The sequence below is a fragment of the Micrasema longulum genome, unplaced genomic scaffold (assembly GCF_059751315.1).
Source record: "Micrasema longulum isolate JH-2025_06_02 unplaced genomic scaffold, ASM5975131v1 h1tg000068l, whole genome shotgun sequence".
In the NCBI taxonomy this organism is placed as follows: domain Eukaryota; kingdom Metazoa; phylum Arthropoda; class Insecta; order Trichoptera; family Brachycentridae; genus Micrasema; species Micrasema longulum.
In genome coordinates this window covers 64,042-82,943 of record NW_028277275.1, presented here as the reverse complement: position 1 = coordinate 82,943, position 18,902 = coordinate 64,042, and the positions used below count along the sequence as shown (strand labels likewise).

The 18,902-nt window shown below is 29.5% G+C and overlaps 1 protein-coding gene and 1 long non-coding RNA gene across 9 annotated transcripts in view; both read right to left on the bottom strand.

Moving 5' to 3' along the window:
* Positions 1–18,902, bottom strand: part of Eip93F (Ecdysone-induced protein 93F) — a 130,260-nt gene that overhangs the window by 83,060 nt on the left and 28,298 nt on the right. The window lies entirely within an intron of this gene.
* Positions 14,200–16,600, bottom strand: LOC148285023 (uncharacterized). Its single transcript, XR_015823165.1, has 2 exons — positions 15,705–16,600; positions 14,200–15,529 (listed from the first exon to the last, which is right to left on the bottom strand). It is a non-coding gene; the product is annotated as an uncharacterized LOC148285023 (long non-coding RNA).

Genomic DNA, 18,902 nt, shown 5'->3' with positions numbered 1-18,902 from the left:
GGTTTCCAAAATAAACACCCCCAGAAGTACACTGTGGTATATCTAAATCAAACGTTTTACAGTAGAGTAAAAATACAGTTAAAAATAAAAATCGTAGAACAACGACGGAAGTGCGAAAAATGCGACTTTGACTTTATTTTATAACTGATCTTAAAACAGTTCTATAAAGGCTTTATATTCCGGGTTTGAAAAAAAATAAAATATTTGACTCACCCAAGTACCAAATGATATGATATACTTTTGTAATTATCGAGTAGTGAGTTAGTGTCCAAAAAAACATTAAACTGCTCTCATGTAAAGTTGAAGAAAATCCCATGCGTCGTTGTTCTATGATCATGATGATTTGACTGAAAAATTATGAGAAAAATACTGAAGCATCATAGGAAATTCAGTGTTCTCCGTGGCATTTTGCTCAGTTAATTTTAAAGAATTCGAAGGTTTGTGGCACGTATATCTTGCTCAAAAAAATCGTAGAGATGTTCAAGTGCTTTTCGAAGAAAAGAAAAACGTGGTTAAACTGTATTTATTACTTAAAACAGTCAAAAATAGACTTACGACAGTGTACTTCTGGGGGTGCGATAAATTTAAATGTTTTATCACATCTACTACTTAAATTTTATGATAAATTAAGTGAGGTCAAAAGAGCCCAACAAAATGTAAACGCTCGTTCAGCAACACAAATTAACTGTATTGTCCCATTTGTATCAACCGCCTTTGGTAAAAAGCAATACAATGTTATTGCTCCAAAAATATTTAATGATTTATTGCCAAATATAAAAGACTTAAAATGTAAAACAAATTTTAAAATAAAAATAACTGCACATATAAAAAGGGGAGCGAGAGATTTTTTTGAAAAATATATGTAAATCAAAAAACTAAGTACCTACTTTATATAATTGGTACACAAATTATTTATATTTTTATGTATTTCATTGATTATATTTGTTTTATTATATATTATACTATATTATTTATGTTTAAGTAACATGTATTCTTGGCACATATATATACTTTAAATTTGTATAATAATGATTTTTTATTTCTTATATTTGATTAGCTAGGCATTTATAATTAAGTAGTTTTTCTTTTTCTTTTTCATGTTATTGTTTTATTAGTATAGGACTACTTATGCTCTAAAGATAGAAAATCTCCATCTTAGAACAGGCTGTGCCATGTTAGATGGAGACTATCATAACAGAGAACACTCTGTTTTTATTTTACATTAATTGATTTTATATAGATTCCCTGTTATTAAGAACGCATATAATTTTTTTGCAATAAATTTATAAATAAAATAAAAATAATAAAATTGTTGGTGCTCTAATTATTATTATTAATAAAAACGTATTTTTTTAAACTTCGACTTACGGTTTACGCCTCCCATTTTGTAGATGAATTTACACTTAGAAGGCGTTATTTCATTACAGCTGTCACTAATCCGTTTTGAAGTTTTTTTTTATCTGAATGGAAGAGGTTTAATGAGTTTTTTTAAACTTGTGCTATTGGCTTAGTGGTATGGTAGACACTGACCTAAAATGGATAAATCATAGAACATATTGGTCTCTTATCGGAGTACAGCAATATTATCTGAACGTGCTAATCTTATAGTTTGGTTGAAGAACATGTGCAGTCAATATGCAGTGGATGCTTTCAGTAAACTAGCATCATGTTTGAATTACAGGTGTTACTTTTATACATTAAAAAATAATACACAACAAGCCAGGCAGCCTAATATTACGTAGGTTTATTAAGAGTTGTATTTTCTCCCTGGATTATGCCACTTGAGAGATGATTTTTTAGAAACCAAACATCTAATATCCATCATTGACATGTACTTACCAATTGTGTGTTTATATTTGTTAATAAATCGTATTTTATATGAGCTAGGACCACCCAAAAACATTGTAAAGCGCTTTGTTTTATCTGCCATCTTCGGACGTGCGGAACAGTAATAGAGAAATATCACGTTTTTTAAAAACGTTTTCAAAGTAATAGAAAGGTAAAGGACTATGAAATACTGTCTTTAATTTTAAAAAATTAACTCATTATTAGTAACGTAAAAAATATTTTTTAATTTCTAATTTTAGATTCCCGCAAAAACGGTCATTCAATTGGCCACGCCCTTAATACGTCATGATTCATGTTTATTTGTTCCCGGTCATTGAAATTTTTTAAGAACATTATCACAAATTTTGATGTCACAACAACCAAGGCCAAACACGTCGCGTTTTTCTAGTAATGTGTTTTTATTTTTAAAAAAATCACATTTACGTAAGAAAACATTTCTCTACAGTATCAATATTGATTTGAAAATAAAATTAATTATTCTTAATCCATTTCATATATTTTCATCGGTATTCGTAGTATGTGATATTTCTCTATTATAAAAACATAAAAACTATTTTTTTTTAAAAACAAACATGGCGTTATAGAATTTTTTTTTCTGCCGATTTTTCTTTGTATGTGGGCACCGCCAAAGAGAATTAAGTCCTCAAATGTAGTACGTGGTATGTGGTTTAGAAGCTGTTGACTTTTGGGAAGTAAAAGAATTAAAACCTATATTAACGTGGTTGAGATTCATCAGGCTGAACATTAATTTTATTAATATGTCAAATTTCTACACCCGTTTTTAAAATATATTGTCATTTTCGATCCGACAATTCAAACAAATTGTTTAAAATGCATATAAAATTTTCAAATTTGAAATGAATATAAAAAAAAACATACAACAAAACAAATTCTCATAACGTTTTGAAAACTTTATAAAAACCGATATAAAGTAATCAATTGTTAAAATTAAATTTACCTTATGTTGATACAGATGGGATACGAACTTGAAACCAAGAAATGAAGAGCAAAAAGCGCAAATTTTTTTAACAAATAAAACAGTTATTAAATATTTGCACAAGTGGATATTTTTGGGTGAAATAATATAAAAAATATGATTACTCTGTATTTTAAATCATTGTTGATATTTGAGTTGACAAAACATAATGATTGGTAAAAAATTGAATGCAGAAAATAAATGTTCATTTACAAAAGAAATAATCCTTAGTAAATAATATAAGTACATAGGATGTCACGGTCTTTTACATACTGATATTTTTCCTGATTATTATGCCGTCAGCATTGCAACGTACATTTTTAACCCAGTGTCAAGAAGGAAAAATCATACATGGCATAATAACCTAGAAAAAAATGAGTAGGTATCCATTAATACGTATATGTCTCAACAGATAAACAAAATACTTATACTAATTGACTGGCTACACAATGCGTAAATTTACCATTTAGCTGTTTAGTGTTTCAAATTCACTAGAATATTTATATAATGAAATCAATATAATACATCAAATATAAATTTAAATAATGCTTTGATGATAATCCTCGAACAGTGTAAAACATATCACATCCATTTTTTATTAAAAAAACAGATTAAGTGTAACTGTATCTACACTATCAAATCCAACGGACATCAGTATCATAATAATAATTTCGTGTATTTTTTGAACTACACTATGGAATATTTGGATGGGGTGGTGCTTTTAAAACAAATACTTTACCCTACAACGACAAGACAGCATCATTACACTTACAGAGGAATAGTGTTAATAAGACTTTTTAATAAAAAAGCACTTGGTAAGTTCATTAGTAATTTGAAGAGTACTTTAACAGTAATTTTTTAAGGACTTTGGAATGAGCTTCTTTTTCAAATAAATTAAAAAACCTTTGCTGGCACTTAAAGGGAATATGCGAAGGAAGGGCCAAATTATTATTTTTATTTTTAATATAAATAAATATTTGCGTTCTTATGATTTACCCAAATATTTCAATTTTGAGGGCCATTTTTAACGAGTTGTAAATAACTCACTATTAGAAAATGTGAATCAAGTTGGGGTAGAGTGGGATTCGAACCACAGACCTTTGGTCCGTGAGTCCGATAATTATGATTAAGTATTTGAACATAGCTTTTCTATCACTCTTGCAGATGCCTCCCCGATACTGTACGAAACAGACAAATGCGCGTCGCGCGTCGAACCGATTATGCCTAATCAAAATAGACAAAGTTAAGGTCTCGTATTTCCGATTTCCGCACCCTAAACTGAACCGATTTTGTTTTATTTGTAAGAAAGAGTATCAAAATGAAATTTTCCGTGTCGGTACCTTATGCGATTCGTGAAGACGGCAGATATAACTCGTGTGCTTTTTAGGGGTTTTGGATGACTCTAGTTCCCATAAGAAACAATTTATCAAAAAAACAAAACAAAAGGGGCAGAACGAGATAAATATCGATAGGTTTGACTTTTTTTTACTGTAGTGCCATAATCCAGGTCAAAATACGGGATTAGGTTTGTATGAAGAAAAATTAGATAGCGTTTCTTCAGGAACGCCTTAAACATTATTATGTATCCTTAAAACCCTAACTTTTCTCTGGGTTAAAACAAATAATTATTTCTTTTATTACCTTCCTCTTAAACTAATTGTCTGATCTCATATTTCTCGTCATATAATAGGATAAACAAAAGTATTTCATTACAATATTTGAGTTTGTCCAAATGTTTGTAGACAAAAGACTGGATTTCACCCCCTCGGTAGTCATTAAGATTAACATCTTAAATATATTTGGAGGGCGACGAAAGAATGGTAAAACAAGTATATATGGCGAAAATGAACGGCAAAGTTAGACGAGGACGACCAAGAAAGACGTGGCATGATCAGATAAACCAAAATCTTAAGTCTGGTCATGTCAAAAGCAGACAGAACAAGATGTATGAATGTGGAAGAGGCTAGGATTGTATGCCAGGATAGACGTGTGTGGCGGTCCATTCTCTCTGCCTACCCCTACGGGGAATTGGCGTGATGGTAGTAGTAGCAGTAGTAGCAGTAGTAGCAAACTCAAATATTGTAATGAAACTAACTGGTCCAAGAAGAGGTTTAAAAATTGAAAAATTGTTTTCAGGCGTTGCCTAGTATGTGAAATAATTAAGTCAGATGAATCTCTTCACAACAATAAAGGTTTCAGCCCTTTCACTTCACTAAAATCAACAAATGGAAGAATTGAAGAAATATGGATGTTCAAACATAGGGGAAATAGTGAATGTTACACAGTGTGTAAATGGTCACTTAAACCAGCCAATGACAGATCATAAGCCCTATAAATGCCTAGACTTCCATATTACCTTGTTTAAGGTATTCTCCATCCCCGTTGTAATTTGTTTAAAGTATTTTAGTTAAAAAGTTTTTCTGCCCACTAAAAAAACAGTTGTAATTTTTTTTTAAATAACTTCACGTGTTTAGATTTTTTTTAAAAAGTACTTTGACTTTTTAATCTATGACAGGTCTATTTTTTGGTTGGCTAGAAGACATTGCTTTCAGCAATAAGCTCGCCAAAGAGCATATATGTTTGTAGTTCAAGTTTAAAACGAATAAATGAATAATAATTCAACTAGTTATATATTATTTACAACACGTGTATCTAAATATTTTAATTCAAATCCATGAAATAGTTTCAGTTCTCGTATGATAACCACTTTGATATCAAATTTTCCAAGTGATTCGCTCAATGCCAGGTGATAAGGAAACTTTTTACTTAGATAGCGAACCCAATCAAAATTGGTTGAGTTTGATTAAAACGCCGTGCATAAGTGCACTTTTTTATCATTGGTTGAAATGTTGTGATAAGAGCGTTTTCAAACGAAAATGGCGTATACAATTAATGATAAACAAAAGAAAATACACCGTTCGATACTTCAATTATTTTCATTTAATTTAACAAATGTTCATGTCCATTCAGAGTAAAAAATAATTACAGTTCTGAATGCGAAAAACTTAAAATGCGCGTCTTAAAACATACTTTTTTGTCTTATACTTAGTTTTAATAATAAAGTCTTATTTTAACTTATTTTATTTGATTTTGTATCTAATTTTTAATATTATATATATATTTATATTTTCGACACTTGACACTTGTGCAATATTTTCACACATGCCCACCCTCATTCCAATATAACACCCACTCACCCACCCTCTCACTCACACTCACACAAACACACTAGTACGTATTGTACGTGTATTTAATGTATTTCTGTGGATATCTGTCATTGGTTTTATTCTCTGTTTATTTAATTTGTTATATTTTTGTTACATGTATTACTGTTGATATCCCCAAAAAATAAAAAAAATCCCTAGAATAATTTATTTATTCTTTTACAATTTTTGTATTTGTTTTTTAAAATTAAAATTAATGATTAGTGTTTTTGATTCGATTGCTACTCTCAGGTAAAAATCTTTAAAAAAAGGAAATGAAGTGGAGATTTGTCGGCCTCGAAATGGCTAGGTGTGTTAACCTTTACTTAATTAAAAAAATATATATTTTATTCATTAATGAATTTTTTTTTGTACCACAACAGACCAGGAGGCTCGATTACAGTGGTTAAAGTGGGCACAGAATACCCGGGCTTGAGATAAATCGCATAATTTTTTTGTGCTCTCATCTGCAATCGAACCCGGAATCTTTTGTACGTGAGTTACGTATCTTAGCCATTACACTACGGAAGCCGCCTTGCGGTTTATATTATACATATTCAGGGAAGTTTGTTTAATTTTATCATATTTGTTAGTTTATTTTCCGTTTTTTTTTTAGTTTATTGAAACTCAGTTTATTGAAACCCAGTTTATTGGTTTTTCTGTTGGTTGATCATCATTTCCCTGTCCGTAACTAGTGGTGCATAAGGCTCTTCATTGTCACTCCAATTTCAGCGTTTCTAGATTATTTTTGTTGCAAGGTAGGTAAGTGGATCAGTTTTACTCTTAAGGTGTATTAAAATGTCGCAGTGTAGAACCATTTTTAAAACTAGTGTTTTACGTTCACCCTGCCAGAAATCAAATCTTGGTCACCAAAATTATAGACAAACGCGTCAACCACTACTTAACGAGGCGGACGTATATTCACTCGATTTCCTATTCAAGACATTCATTTGAGAGCAGCCATTGAGTCAAAAACACCCGCCTTTTTTTACACGGGGGATACAGTACCGTGTTAAAAAAATGTAAAATAAAAAAAGTGCAATCCTGGAAAAATTTCCTTGTATCCTGTAAAAAGATTTAGGGTTTCAAAAAGAATATTCTTTTGTTATTTACTGTACATATTTTTTTTCTTAACATGATGTCATAATATTAAAAATAATCGTAACAAAGATTGTTCACTAACACAATCATAAATATTATACGCCAAGTAAGTAAAATAGCTACATATTTAAGTATAGCGTATTGTTAAATTAATGTTTAAAAAAAATATATATTTAATTTTTGGTCATTGTTATTTAGAAAGAGTGTAAAAAAACATGTTTAAGGAGATTCCCTTGTATTCTTTATTTGTCTGTACCCAAATATATTAAAATTAATATCTTAATAATTCATTGCTTCAGATATTAGATTTATTTGAATTTATCTATACATTTTATTTTATTTTATTTTTTTTATTTTTTATTTTTATTTTATTAGGGAAATCAACAGTTCTACATACATATTTTTAGTAAACAAACAGATATAGTGTATAAACTCAGAACCAATAACAGATTTCCACATAGTATACAAAGTTAGTAAAGAATATATATATTACATATCAAATAAATAATAAAAATAAATAAATAATAATAATAAATAATACATATAAAAATGTTATTTTCAAGTACTCAATAATCAAAGATTTTTTAAATATTAATTTTAAGAACATTAAGTTACTGTAAATTGGGCGGGATAAGGACAAAAAAGGACAAAAAAGGACAAAAATGCTTGAAGAGAGGATAAGGAGGGGGGGGGGGGGGAGATGTACATATTTATTATTATAATGTCTACTAAGTTACATAATACATTTTTAGTTTAAATTTTAAATCTGACAGAGTGATGTTTGTATAATCTATATTTTTAAATTTTGTATTGTACATTGAAAAAGTCCTACGAAAAAAAGCATTTTTAACATACGATGTCTTACTTGTTGGTACATGAAACAGGTGGTACCGTCTACAAATCCTGGCTGGCACATGTATTGTTATTAAAACAAGCAGCTCTGTACAGTCAACCATTCCTGTCACAATTTTATCATTTACATTGTTTAAAAAAAATGCCCAGCTAACAAGTGTACATACCCCGTTTCAAGCTAGGCAATCACATTTTAATACATAATAATAATTCACAAGTTAATAGAAAGAACTGACAAATTATATATATATATATATTTACAGATATATATATATTTATGTATGTATATATGTGTATGTCGGGGGTTTATGTATATGTGTGTGTATATATATGTATGAATATTTATGTGGGTATGTGTATGTGTATGTATACACATGTGTTTGTATAAATGCATGTATATGTGTGTATGTACGTGTATATGTGTATGTACGTGTATGAATGTCTATAAGGGTGCGCACCTGTGTGTGTATGTATATGGAGATATATAAATAAACCTATATATTAGTCTGCCTTGGCACAGGTCTTCTTCTTCTAGGCATTACTTTATAATATGTATTTAAAAATAAAGAAAATAATAAATGAAATTAAAAAAAAAGAACCTTACGAGTATACACAATGTGTATGTCTATGTAATATGTCATATTGATATCTTTATATGTATAATTCTTCTGTACGTGTGATGTCACTGAACTTTACTTGCGGTTTTCGGAGAAATATAGATCTTTGCGCTGTGCGTGTTCGTAGATATTAAAATCTTCAATCTAATGTGTAAAAAGATAAAAAGAGCATACATGTTTTATTAATCAATCTACCAGGGTTGCATTTGAGGAGAATGCATTGACAAAAAAATGAAAATATTTTGTTTTTTTGAAAATAAAAAATGTTTGTTTTTGAATGTTTACCAACAGCATTTGTTTTTTGTGGATCTCAATCAGATTTTTTCCTTAAACTCTTTATAATTTCTGACCATTTATTTATTTCTATTGGATTTTTGGTAATACTAAATAAATATTTAATTCAGTATATTTTAAAAAATCGTATTCCCACTTAAGTACACCCCTCTGTTGGTGAGAAGACCAGAGTTTGACGTTTGCAAAAATAATGCCATATTTGAAAAAATGTTTATTTTTAAGTATTTTATGTTTTGGAATTCAACCATAAACAAGTACCTACTTGAATTTAATATTTGAATATTAACAATTTTTAGTTTTGGAATTTAATCACAAACAAGTACCTAGGTACCTACTTATCAATAATAAGTATTTTTTCAAGGCAAGCCAACGTTCGGGCAGGACAACGTCTGTCAGGTCAGCTAGAACTTATATATATATATATATATATACAAGCACACATATACATATGCGCGTGTATATACATACATAAAAGAAACACAAGATAGATAGATATAGATTTATCTGACTAATTCAAAGAACTTGAATTGTTATTTGTAATTTTATTTCTTAAACATACCTGTTTATGTAGAATTATAACTTTATACGGTCGTTGCTTTAATCGCATGTTTATTGAACCATATCATGCGTAATATAGATGAATAGTTCGCAAGAAACTGTCTAGATGAAAACAATTTCCTCGATATGAAATTCACGCTTCCTTGAGCCAGAAACATTTAAATTCTAATTCGAATGCATTCAAATATGCACAAAAATAAACGCAGCTAAATCAATATCACAATTTTTCTTATAAACATAAATCGGCGGCCTCCATGGTGTCGTGGTCAAGACGCTTGACTCACAGACGGAAGGTTCCGGGTTCGATTCCCGGTGAGAACACAAAAATTAAATGTGATTTTTCTCAAGCCTGGGTGTTCTGTGATGTAATTCACCGCTGTAATTGGGCCTCCTGGCCTGTTGTGGTGCAAACAAAATATATTATATTATTAAATAAGAACGTAGAACGCTATATCACTATTTGAGGGGTTTAAATGCAAAACCGCCACCGTGCATGGTCACTGTTTTTTGGAAGACCAGCTAAACCAGCAGCAAAAAGACTATTCAATAAGTTTCATAGGCACATTGAACAGAAATAGTCGTTTGGCTACTGGTTTTGTTGATCTTCCCATAAATGGTGATCATGCACAGTGGCGGTTTTGCATTTAACCCCCTCATTTATAAAACCATTTTTCGTACGTTCGTTCTTTTTAATATTTATTAAAGTCCATAAAAAGGCATCCATCTAATAAAAAAACAGGCAGATATTCAAAAGAAAGCAACTTTTCTTTTTTTTTTTAAATTTACTAAATTAATTTTGAGTTTGATATTAAAATTACTACCAAAACTAATAAATTAGCTTTATTGATTTATTATTTATGTAAACCATTTTTTTATCTCTCATTGAATATATTTTTGTTATTTCTTAGGTAAACCTTTCTTTCTTTTATTTCGTTATTATTATATTTACATTTTTTAGATCTTAATTTGAATAAGTCTTTTTAACTTTCTTATTTTTTTTTTTTTCTGTAGATATGAATTGAACTTTTCGATTTACTGTGTTTTATTTTTTATTTTGTTTTGATTACATTTATGAGATCACACTATTTATAAATGTGTTTAATTTTTTTTTTTAATTTAAAATATATTCCATTTTATTATATTCTTTGATTTAAATTGTATTATTTTACTCTATTTTCTTACTTAATTTTTTTAAAATTTATTTAAACTTTTTTTTATCTAGGTGCGAAGGTTTTCACGGTCACTGTTATCAATATTATGTATCTTTTTTGGGTGATACCATGTATGTTGGATTTGATCCGACGTTTCGGCTACCATTGCAGGAGCCACCTTTAGTTTTCCCTGAAGATGGCTCCTGCAATGGTAGCCGAAACGTCGGATCAAATCCAACATACACGGTATCACCCAAAAAAGATACATAATATTTTTTTTATCTGTTCATTTTTTAAATTTATTTTATGTTCATTATTTAATACGTATACAGTATTATATCTGTACTCTTTTTATTTGATTATTAATTAAAACTAATGTCTGAGCACCCGATGACAAACTATTATTGAATAGTTTATCGGGATAAAATACATTTTAATACTTTGTGTTCTCTGTAATGTATTAATATTGTAATAATGTGTATATTTTATTGAATAAAGAAAAAAAAACAATAAACGTAGGACCTCAAGAATAGCTTACCTTTCTTGAGGTCCTCAAAAACGGTCTACCATTCTTGAGGTCTTCAAGAATAGCTTGTCATTTTTGAGGTCCTGGATTTGATTAACGGCTTATTGATTTAAACAAAAATTGAACTGCAATATTTAAATGTTCTTGGACTGGCACCTCAAGCGTAAGTCGTTGGTGCGAAGTAGACTTGAGAGTGGCTCGATGATGAACTTTCTTATGGTGGAGACGGTTTAAAAGAATTTTTTTTCGATTTTTCTACATGAGGGGGCACAAATATTATCCGTGGCTTTATCTCACAGAGTTTCTCCAAGGTATGCTTGGTTCCAACAGTTTGAAGACTAGAAGGGCTGTGTATTTAATTACCTTTCGGTTGTTGCGTGGTACTGACGACAAGCCTGAAATGATGCCGATAATTAGGATTTATTTTCCAAATTTAATGTTACTTTAGACAGCGTCAACATTTTGTTGAACAATATTGATTTGGACATTGATATTTTTTACGTCTTTGAGTGAGTTTTTCTTTACGAGATTATTTTACTTTTTGAACATATTCTCAAAACATGTATCTTTTTTGTTGTTGGAATATGTATGAATTAAGATGTCTTATTTTGTTAAATTGAAATGACACATCACCTAACATTCATTTAACCAATGATTGAACTAAGGCTACATTTGAACGTTATTACGCAGAAAGCAGCCAGCCACAGAAAAGTGAAACTGAGATAATAGTACCTTTGTGAAAAGAGTGAATAAATAAATTTCAACAACAGTTGGAATGTTTTTGACTTTAACAAATGATAATCAAGGAATATATTAGTTTTTTTTTTACATTACAAACAAGAAATTAATTATGTATTTGACCAGTTTTAATGATTTATAAATTCGTTAAGACTTTATAGTGCTGTGGGTATTTTCTGCAAATTGAGAAAAACCGTTTTTGTGATGGACACTATTTTCAGAAGGTGATTAAAACAATTTTTTGTATGAAAGCGGTCTGGCTGTTTTGCGCAGGATAAATAATTGACCTTACTGCATCCGATAACATCAATATTGCTTTTTTCAAAATTGTGGACTGGCTGCTTTCTACATAAATACGTTCATTTGATGTAAAAAAAAGGGATTGCCCTATGCACCACATTACACAAGTGCACTTTATTTTTTAAATCCTATTAAACTTGAATTTATTTATTAATATTATCAACGGGTCGGGTCGTACGGTTGAAATATAAAGTACAACGAAGCCTTTTGAACGGCTAAAATTAAAAATCTCTTTTAAACCTCTAGTTGAAATCAAGAGCCAGAACAAGCGGCAATTATAATGTTCTAATCTGTTAAACAAAATGCATTCAAGTTTCGTTGAATGAATCGACGGTTATGTTAATCTATCTTTATATCAACTGGACCTTATTACCTTATACCTCTATTATTTTATAATTATAAAATATTACGTTTAAAGTTATAATCCCTAGATGGTATAGATTTAGCAACCGAATTGTTACGAGTATTTTAGCTGGAATACATATTTAAATTTGTTGCAACAGAGAAAAAAAAACATTTTTGAGAAAAAAAAAAGTCTAGGCATTTACAGGGCTTATGACCTGTCATTGGCTGTTTTTTTTATTTTTTAAAATTCAACGTAATATTTGTGTTGGAATAAGGATTGTAGACGGTACCACCTGTTTCATGTACCAATAAGTAAAACATCGTATGTTAAAAATGCTTTTTTTCGTAGGAATTTTTCAATGTACAATACAAAATTTAAAAATATAGATTATACAAACATCACTCTGTCAGATTTAAAATTTACACTAAAAATGTATTATGTAACTTAGTAGACATTATAATAATAAATATGTACATCTCCCCCCCCTCCTTATCCTCTCTTCAAGCATTTTTGTCCTTATCCCGCCCAATTTACAGTAACTTAATGTTCTTAAAATTAATATTTAAAAAATCTTTGATTTTTGAGTACATGAAAATAACATTTTTATATGTATATATTGTATGTATTTATTTGATATGTAATATATTTTCTTTACTAACTTTGTATACTATGTGGAAATATGTTATTAGTTCTGAGTTTATACACTATATCTGTTTGTTTACTAAAAATATGTATGAAGAACTGTTGATTTCCCTAATAAAATAAAATAAAATAAAATAAAATAAAATAAAATAAAATAAAATAAAATAAAATAAAATAAAATAAAATAAAATAAAATAAAATAAAATAAAATAAAATAAAATAAAATAAAATAAAATAAAATAAAATAAAATAAAATAAAATAAAATAAAATAAAATAAAATAAAATAAAATAAAATAAAATAAAATAAAATAAAATAAAATAAAATAAAATAAAATAAAATAAAATAAAATAAAATAAAATAAAATAAAATAAAATAAAATAAAATAAAATAAAATAAAATAAAATAAAATAAAATAAAATAAAATAAAATAAAATAAAATAAAAGTTTAATTTTGAGAGCCATTTTCAACGAGTTGTAAATATCTCACTATTAGAAAATGGGAATCAGGTTGGGGTAGAGTGGAATTCAAACCACAGACCTTAGATCCTTGAGTTCAAGACACTAACCACGAGACTACAACCCAATTTAAGTGTCAGTTAAGGTCATACGCCCTGTAAATGCCTAGACTTCCATTTCCCCTTCCGCAAAAATGTTTTTCCTCTCTGTTGCAACCAATTTAGATCTAAATAACTCCTTAGGGAGGAAATCCAGCCAGTCTTCAAATGTTTTGACATACTCAAAACATTGTTGGAATAAATATTGGTTAACTAAATTATAAAACATCTCCGTATTGTAAAAGAGCCAATCGGCGATTAATCGTATTGCGTTATTCATTCCAGATGACATAACGATCAGCAATAATATTTGCTATCTAAAATAAGTTAAGGTGGCTTGATTTCAGGTAAAAACCGGGTGTCTAATCAATACTACTGGGAGAAAAAAAATATGACTTGATGAATATTATAGCCCATATTATCTTATTATCAACTCTTGTGTGGCTGTGATGTCTCACGAGTCTACATACGACACAAGGCTTGATATATCATTTTTCTTTTTTTAATGATGAAGTTGTATTTTTTTTTGTAAATCTTCAAATTTACATTTTCACACCAAATTTGAACAGCAAAATTTGTATAAAGAGCGAGGATTTCAATAAAACAATATTTATCCTTGTTAAGCGAAGAATGGATGTGACGCCAATACAGAAAAAAAAATCTCTCTAAGAGAGAGCACGAAGATAGAACTCGCAACAAGGAAGACAGAGACGCTGTTCTGTGGCCGGTGTTTGTGTAAAATGAATTCAGTCGATTATTGGCAGTGAGCGGGGGTGCACGCATGTATTAAAATATTTATGATATTTTATTTATTTTGCTATAATAGGCCTAAATTATATTTTTATTTTGATGAATTATGGAAAAGGGATTATTAAACAGATTATCTCTTTTTTTTTTCAAATGTGTAAACTTCAGAATATTCTTTTGCTAAAATTGTCTGATGTTACATCACTGCGCCCAAATGATTTTTTTTACCCCTGCCTTTTAAGAGTTAAGAAGGAAATACCTGAAGACCCAAACTCGTAACGGTGTTTGTACAATATTTTGATCTGTTATATTATGTTAGGTTGGGTTAGTTGTATTTCGTTTTGATTTAACATATAGTAATTAAAAGGGAAATTGTCCGGTTTCCTTTTTGAAAAAGTACAAAATTATGATATTTATCACCCTAACAGTCTCATAAAAGATTAAAAATATTAACTAATTTACATTACGGCTAAACGTGGCACACCAAATTGTATAATACCAAATGTTGACAATACGGCAAATAGTCGATTGGTCCTTTTTCAATACGGAGGAGCCGTTTTGTTATTTGCTTAGCCAATATACATTCCGGCAAAACTGACAATCTTTCTGTGATATATATTTTGTCCCCATGGAGATTTCCTTCGAGCATGTAATCTTAGGGAGACCGTAGAGTCACCTAACTTGATTATTAAGAGAAGCGATTGAGATTTATAAACATCCCGTCAATGTAAACATATATGTAGGAATGCGCTTAAAATCGTCTTGGTACCCAGTAATAAATAAATAAGATGAAAGCGTAAACTACGACACGATACAGATTTCTGATTAACAAGCTGCATATTAAATTATGGTGTAATTACTACAACAAGGTAACTTCAAAATCAGCATTTATTAGTTACCCACTAAAAATCAATTGTTTAATCTTCCATGAATGCTACTAATAGACAAGCCATGCATTCAAATGATATAATATGATTGGATTGAATTACGACTTTCCTATTTGTAGGATTCACAGAAGAAAACACGAATGTGTGTTTTTAGTAGGTAACTTCAAAATCAGCATTTGTGAGTTACCTACTGAAAATCAATTGTTAAATCCTCCATGAATGATGCAAATAGTCAAGCCATGCATTCAAATAATATAATATGATTGGATTGAATTACGACTTTCCTATTTGTAGGATTCACAGAGGAAAACACGAATGTGTGTTTTTAGTAGGTAACATCAAAATCAGCATTTGTGAGTTACCCACAAAAATCTATTGTTCAATAGTCCATGAATGCTATAAATAGACAAGTCATGCATTCAAATGATATAATATGATTGGAATGAATTCCGACTTTTCTATTTGTAGGATTCACAGAGAAAAATACGAATTGGTATTTTTAGTAGGTAACTTAAAACTCAGCACTTTTAAGTTACCTCATTGTAGTCATTACCCTACGATAAGACGTGTCAAACTAATATATCATCTTCATCAGCACATAATGGTGCATCGGGCACTGCATTGGTACACCAATTACAGCTTATCTTGATCATTTTTATTACATAAAGGTAAGGTCATCAGTCTTACGCTTCAGGTACCAGTCTAGGGACTATGAAATATTCTGGTGTGAAAACACCCTTTCAAATAAACATTTCATATCAACCAAGTCGGAAATCGAACCCGAGACCTCTCGCATGGTGAGCAAACGCGCACCACGAGGCCGACGACTAATTTATACTTATATATACTATTTACAATACGCTTAATGACAAAATGTAAGAAGAGCATAAATAAAAAAATGAAAGAAACATATTTTAGACCTTTCCATTAATTTTATTTCTACAGGTGCAATGTGGCTTTTTACAATGTGCAAATGTGCATGTAATGAAATTAGAAAAACTCCACAATAAATTTTTCAGATTTATCAACATCAAACTTAATTTTTCTGAAGAATCGATTGATTATAATTTGTTACTTAAACTTTTACGTCGTCTTTTTTTGTCGTCCCTTTCTGAGCAACGAATTTCTAACGATACTATAAATTTTTATAAAATGCAGAATGGCACACCAGACGACCCTGATTTGATGAAACTGACAAGTATTAAAGTACCCAATGAATGTACAAGATTGTAGTCTACCTTTGTTGTGGCGTCTGGTTGACATAATTATTTTGCGAATTCTCCAATCGTCAGACTACACCGGCTCAGAAACGAGTATGGAGAAATTGATAAATTTCGATTTCCAATGTCAGTTTCTGGAGTAAAAATTCTTAGTTTTTAAATCAAAATAATTTACAATGTATGAATGCTGTAAAAATCACGAATTTTTTGTATTTTGCTTACTTATATTTAAATTATACCTACTGCATACTTGATTTTTTTCTCTTAAACTATTGTAATTTTTTGAACACGTTTAATTATGTACAAACCAAGGTTTATGCGGTATTTCATCTTTGGTGCCCGGAAAAATGACTAGACAGGTGCCACCGTTTTGTAGCAACAATTCACGGACAGTGTATGCTTGTAATGCCGTATTAAACAGACTTTATGAACTCAACAATAGTTATTCCCACGTATCCGATATATTTAGTGTAGGGTATTGTTCCTATAGAACAAATCTTTTGAACTTTTTCAAAGATGGTGAATGGTAATTATATTTATTTATTCATGCATTTCATAATAAAGACAGTTTTTTGTTCACTTTGCCCAGCTGTATGAAACAGTACTTATGATTTTCTTATTGTATTACTGTAGGATGTTTTATTACTTAAACTTTCTACTGAATATGCCGTTTAATTTTTAGCTTAATTTTATAAATATAAATCTTGTATTATTTTTAGGTTTATTTTTTAAAAAAAATCTTGGGTATAAGGAAATTTATGCTAAGAAAAAATATATAAAGCCAAATATGTAGTATTATAAATGTTTGTAAAAGGCAGATTTGCCGTTTATGTTAATAAAATATACATTTTTAAAGTCACAACATTTATATAATGTCATTCGATACTATTTTATTATTTTTAATTCTTGTTTATTAGATAAGTACCTACAAATCATTACTTGTAATATAATTTAACTCGTTAATTTGAATTATATACCTGCCATGTGAAAGCTCTCTGGGCCTATATAGATAGTAATAAATATATCAGGTAACCTATTGTAGAATTTCAAATCTTTGCGCAACTAATTTAAAGTTTTTTTTCGTCTCATTGCTGACTGGTTATACCAAATTTGTGGGTTTACGTATCACATTTTTTTTGTTTGTATAATAGATTCTAGATTATTCCAGAGGCGTATAACTTATATTGGGTTAAGTTAGGTTAAGTTAGGTTAGGTTAGGTGTTGTACTCTAGTTCTGGTTTCTATATTTAATGCGATCGATATCCTTTAGACAGTTCACACGGTTGACAGTTCAGTTAGGGGTGTGCCAAGTAAAACGATTACATGGGGTGGGAGCTAATAAATTAAAAAGGGAAGTAATTAGATAACATCGTACCATAGCGACAAGATAATTTAAGACAATTATAAAAAGTAAATGACCTGCATTTATTCATCTAAATTAAAAAAGCGACAATTATAATTACAAAATACCAAACACCCACCGGACTTATGGGCGATTTTTCCAGGCATTTTTCTTATGTGGCGCAAAAATACGAATGTGCAATACTTCTTATGTAATATGTGACCACCGTGATGTAATGGTTAAGTCTCTTGACTTACACACATAAGGTTTTGGGTTCGATTCTTGATGAGACCATAAAATGTAATGGGATAATATCACATACTACGAATACCGATAAAAATACATGAAATGTACTCAGAATAATAAATTGTATTTTTAAAATAAAAATGGATTTTGTGCAAAAATGGTTTTATTCATAAATTTGAAAGAGAATTTAAAAATGAGGTAAAAAAAAAGGAAGAGAGATTAAGGAAGAGAAGAGAGATGTTTCTTCAGACGTGATTTAAACAGAGATAATGTAGTAACATCTTTGATGGTGGATGGGAGATGATTCCACAGTCAAGCCGCATGGACACTTTATGAGTTGGGTATTAAAAGAGTGCCTTGAGAACTACAACGAAGAGGTAAACCATGAACTCATAAGCGTTGAAATTTTCAAGGATTTTTAAACTTCTGTCAACCCTGTTTTTACAGGGACTAAATGCACGAACACGTTTTTTATCAATATTAGTGTACCACTTAGTTATTTGAAATGAAAATAAATAAAAGTTTAATAATCTTAAAAACTTGAGTTGGGTCATTCCTAGTTAAAATATTCAATCGATATATAATTTATTAATATTTAAATCATTAATTTTGTCGTCAAACAAATCAACTGTTTGTAAATATTTGTATATTTATATATAACCAGTTAAAGATTTTTCTATGCCTACCAATTTTGAGACGTACCTGTCCTTCACTCGGATTGCATTAATATACTGAAATCAATATAATCATTG